Here is a 5,860-nt window from a genome sequence, read left to right on the forward strand (position 1 = left end):
CTCTCTCTCTCTCTCTCTCTCTCTCTCTCTCTCTCTCTCTCTCTCTCTCTCTCGGGGGTGGCCGCATGTCTCCAGGATGTCCTGGATAACGATGGATGTTTGTGGGATGATTTTTTTGTCCTGAGTGAAAAGTAACTGATAAGGACAAAACCACAAACACAGTTTATGGAAAGCAGGATCTGGGACAACACACACTTCATGACTAAGATTTATAAATTTCTAAGTTTAGAATGGCCCACTTAGGCTAACAGAAACGGATTCAAGATGTATGTTTTATCACTTATGTCCTTGCTAACTTTGTTAAGCTTTAGTCGTTTAAAGTAACTCAGTCATAAACAACTGTCGTACTTTGTAAAATGAGGTTCCTGGTCTTTCAGTGGACTGTATTTATGACTTAAAATTTATTTTGATACCAAAAGATCTTTAGTTTAAAAAATACAATTTTCTAAGACTCAAACTAACAAGGAATAAAGTAGTAAAATCTTAATTCTATAAAAGTTACTAACTCATTTTGAGTTGTTAAAGATTAAAATATATAAATTAACAGTCCGTCATGCTAAGTACAAGTGCATTTCATGTGTAGAGACAAGCTTGGATGGCTGCACCGCTGTGGGTAGGCCACCAGAGAGGATCACATGACACAGTTTAGGACCAACTGAAAGTCTTTGTTCCAGTCAGATAGGACTACACCCAGGTATCTGGGGACCTAGGTGTGCTCCCCAGTGTCTAAAACATGGGATTTTTAAGGCAGAGACCATGTTCTGGCATCTCAGTCAGCAGTTGCAGGGAGGGCTTCGCAGAAGTCAGCAGTCTGAACAGATACTAAGTAGTTGGCTGGAGGGGGTGTGTACAAACCGACCATTTAATAAAAGCTAAGAGAATTAACCAGTACATCCTGAACTTTGGTTCCTAGAATAGAGTTGAGTAATTTCTTATGGGAATCTCCATTAAAGGAGATCCAATTCTAGTTAAACTTGAAATGGCCTCAGCACAAATACAAGACGGAGCAGGAAATTTTGTCTTGCCCTGACACAACACCAAATTTTATTTCCTATCATATAGTCCCGTATACATGTTATCAATGCTAAGCCTGAAGCAATCAAAGCAAAACAAGTTTAAAGTAAACTTAATGTTTGTTTAATGGAAAATATTATTTAAAATTGGGTATACTAAAATGGATTATAAAAGATTGAATGCTTGAGTAAAACGGGTTAAATTTATAATACACTTGCGTGGCAGGCTGTCTCCAGGCTCAAGAAGTTTCCTTGGATGGAGCACAAACTCCCTTGGATGGAGCACCACCCACCAGCCTAAGTTGCACACTAGCCTCATTACAGGACAAGGATGCATGGGAAATAAGACCTGGCTTAAGTAAGAGTGTGCTGCTTTGCCTCCAGCTGCATAGATGTGATCAGCTTTGGCTGTGTGGACCTGACTAAGGTCAGGTTATACAAAAGGTTATACAAAAGTGGATTACTTCTCATGTTTCACATGGCAAGTGAATTGGTTCTCTTAATCAATAGAGGATCTTAGAGTACACACCCACATCCTAAACATGTCAATCAACAAAGAGGCAATTAATCTGCCCTAAGTGTCTCTCAAACTGACATATGGAGATACTGTGAACTAGGGAGCCTTGTCCCTGCGCCTCCCACCCAACTGGGATGGGACCTGCATGCTAGTTCAGTTGGTCATGCCCTTTACCCCAATGTTCAACTTTTCCTCTTAGTAAATCCAATTCCAGGGTCTACACCTTAACCACTCATGTTCCCTTGTTAGAGGAGGATGCCAGATACTCTGCCATCAAACACCCAGCTCTGCAAAGTTATCAGACTATTCAAGCACTGTCTGTTTTTGTGTCTGTAGAGTCAGCAAATGGTTGTTAAGTGATATCCCGAGCCCTCAGGTTCTGCAGGAGGAGGTGGCTTAGATGAAGGGGATTCTTTCCGTCCGGGGCTCATCTGTGATGCTTTGAGAATATAATCTAGTCTCTACCCAGAGAGAAAGCTCCAAGGCTCGCTTCTCACCTTGAAACCTTTCGGGGTCCAAGAGTTGCCGCACAAAGCAGACAAACACTGATCTCAGTCAGACGGGGATGGTTTATTGAACACATAACCTAAGACTGATTAATCAGGGCTGCAGCTCAGAATTTGGGGGCTGAGCCACAACAACAAACACCTTTCATTGTCCGCTTATAAAGGCTAAAGCTGCAAAAACCACAGCAAGCTCATATGCAGGTGTAGAAGGTGTTGCCTGGTGGTCAGCCCTGACTCTGACCATTTTCAACATAACACTTCCTATTGACTTTTGATTTGATGGGTCCTACGTGAAGTTTTGTGAGAGTTCTTAAGATTAACAAATCTCATTTTGTGTGTGTGTGCGAATGACTGGCAGGCACGTTACAGCAATAATATGAAAGAGCTGGCAGGCATGGAACAAAATGGCTACAGCTATGCTGGGGCGGCGGCAGGCCTCAACAAAGTCTACAAGGAGTGTCCTGAAATATAGGTGCAACAATTTGATGTCAACAAAAATATGTATTAAGTTATGTTTCTAAAATACTAGATAATGGTCAGTTAAGGTATTAGTCCCAATTTTGTTTTTCTCGAGACACTCTGTTTTTTCTTAAATAATAACTGGTGTTATTAATATTTGAAACAAAAATACAAAGCTCATCACACTCAGAGGCAGGGGAGTATCACTTAGGGCTTTGCAAGCAGGGAGTCACACTTGCTGTTCAGATTCATTCCTTGGATGCTGCATTTAACCCACTTCTTTTACAGAGCTTCTAGCTGCCTGTTCCTTACGCAGGATTAAACACCCAGCTAATTGCAATCACTTCACCTTTCCACGGAAGTCCAGTACCTTCTCCAGTCAGTGGTACAACTGTATTTAAACTCACATTGATGTCATATTTAATCTTAAATTAACTCATTTTAATTTCGATGTAAAATTTTTCCTTGTTTACTTTGTATCTCCTCGCCACACTGTATAGTTAGTACCTCCTGACTTATATTCTGGATCTTTGCCAACTGTTAGTTTTTTTTCCATGGCTGTTTGATGGCCCCTCTTCTGAGGCACTCTTACTAGGGCTTCCTTCATTGACCTGTTGTAGCTTAAGGAGTCACCTAGAGATTGATGCCCCAGCCCCTTGTTTTAGTTAGAATTTCCATTGCTATGAAGAGATATCATGACCAAGGCAACTCTTATAAAGACAATGTTTAATTAGGGCTGGCTTACACGTTCTGAGATTCAGCCATTATCATCATCAAGGTGGGAACATGGCAGCTTCCAGGCAGGCATGGTGCAGGAGGAGTTGAGAGTTCTACATCTTGTTTCAAAGACAAACAGGAGAAGCCTGTCTTGAGGACAGCTAAGAAGAGGATCTCAAAGCCCACCCCCATAGTGACACACTTCCTCCAAGACCACACTCCCTAATAGTGCCAATCCCTGGGCCAAGCGAATGCAAACCACCACATCCCTAAAAGCTGTTTGGGTAGTCTCTAAAGAGGGCCTTCCAACTCATCCCTCTCTAGGCATTGTTACCCAGACTCAGCACCAAAACAGCTGGACAGAAGTAACCTTACAGCAATCAACCTCTCTGTCTCTCCTTAGAGAAATCTCAGATCAGTTTAACTCCCTTTGGGACCAGCTTGGCTCTTTGACTGCTGCAGTACTCCAAAATTAAAAAGGATTACAAAGTTGGGTGTAATGGTGCCCACCTTTAATCCTAGCACTTGAGAGGCAGAGGCAGAGGCAGGCAGAACTCTGAGCTCAAGGCCAGCTTGGTCTACAGAGACAGAGGTTCAGGACATCCAGGGCTACACAGAGAAGCCCTGTCTGAAAAACAAAAACAAAGACTTGATCTAGATCTGATTAACGGCTAGGATGGGATCTGTGTCCTCCATAAACACACTTTCTTCCAGGCCAACAGATCCTAACCAGTTTGCGATGTTGCTTAGAGACGAGGGCCATGCAAAAATTCAATCATAAGCTTCCTCCTATCGACGGGTTTCTGGTTCCCTCCCTCTTTGGCTCCTCTGACCACCTCATCCTTCCTTATTATCCTCATACTTAACTTTTTTTTTTTAAACCCCTGTCTTTTAAGTGTTTCCCTTACTGAAATTCACTCTATAGCCAAACAAAATGTTCCATGTAGGTTCTCCCTGAGTGTAATTTCTTTTGAGTATAATTTCTTTTGCTCACAATAAGATTTTGTTTTGATTTGATGTTTTTCTCTTATGCACTCTCCTGGAATTTTCTCTTCTCTGTGACCCAACCTACACCACCCCTACGGTGAAACTGCTCAAAAGGTCAGCCAAGCATTAAGTAAACAAATCATTTGAGCTACACAGCTTATTATATCTGTGGCCCCACACCCCATCATGGGTCTCATTTCCATCCTAGTAAATTTAGACCTGACTGTCATCAATGCGCTCTTTCTCATTAAGAAAACACCATTTAAAAACCTCAAAATTTCTTTGTTTTGAAAAATCCATACAAACATCCATATAAACATTAATCCAACTGGTTCCTGTCTGTACAAAATTCCCCTCCTCTGGATCTTTCCAAATATTCCATGAGGCAGTCACTGATTCCCTCATTAAGCCCTCGAACAATATAATGTACAAAGCCTGGATGACCAAGAGCTGACATCTACCTTTATAAACTCAACAGTTGAGTCTTCTACCATGACCCTCCCTTTGAGTGTTAAACACGATAACCAATATTGTCTCACAATTCAGGATCTGGCCTATTTTTATGATACTGCCATTGGCCTTGGCCTCTTATCAGACGAGATGCTAAGACTCTACCCTTTGTGGTTGTAAAACAAAGAAATCAGCCTGAACTTGGTAGTGTTTTAGAAACTCCCACATGTTATGGTTTTGAAGACAGGGCCCTGTAGCAAGAATGGGAGGACAATAAGAGAGAGCAAGGATGAGTATAACGAGATGAAATGTGTGTGTGTGTGTGTGTGTGTATGTATGGAAATTGTCAAGAAATAGACTTAACTATTAAAAAGAAATGCTGTAGAAAGGGGTAATCTTGAAAGTAGATTCTCTTTTTAAAAAGATTTATTTATTTTATGTATCTGCATGCTCTATCTGCACGTACACCTGCATGCCAGAAAAGGGCATATATATATATCACATTATAGATGGTTGTGAGCCACCATGTAGCTGCTGGGAATTGAACTCAGGACCTCTGGAAAAGCTGCCAGTGCTCTTAAACTACTGAGCCATCTTATTTCCTTGCCAGAGGTTTTATAGCTCATGTGGACTCTCTCGGGCCCAGCACAGTACTCTGTATGAGAGAGGGAGGTCAAAACAAGGAGAGGAGATAGCAGGATGGCAGAGGAGAAAGGCACTGCCAAGCCTCACAACCCGAGGTATATCCATGGGATACACATGGAAGGAGAAAACCAGCTACTGAGAACTCTTCTGGGGGGAGAGTGGGGCACTGGAAGGAGAGGAGGGAGGGGGAACTGTGGTCAGGATGTAAAAATAAGATAAAATAAAAAGAAAACTCTCTTCTGACCTCCACAGATGGGTCATGACAAGCACAGTTACACATGTGCATGTGTGCACGCACAGCACATAACAGTGAATAAGATATAAGAGCACAAGAATGAAGGAGAAAGAGAGAGAGGGGGAGAGAGAGAGAGAGAGAGAGAGAGAGAGAGAGAGAGAGAGAGAGTTAGTTTTTTTTAATTTATTATTTTTATTAGGTATTTTCCTCGTTTACATTTTCAATGCTATCCCAAAAGTCCCCCATACCCACCCCCCCCAATCCCCTACCCACCCACTCCCCCTTTTTGGCCCTGGGGTTCCCCTGTACTGGGGCATATAAAGTTTGCAAG

Source organism: Mus caroli, chromosome 6 (assembly GCF_900094665.2).
Source record: "Mus caroli chromosome 6, CAROLI_EIJ_v1.1, whole genome shotgun sequence".
Taxonomy (NCBI): domain Eukaryota; kingdom Metazoa; phylum Chordata; class Mammalia; order Rodentia; family Muridae; genus Mus; species Mus caroli.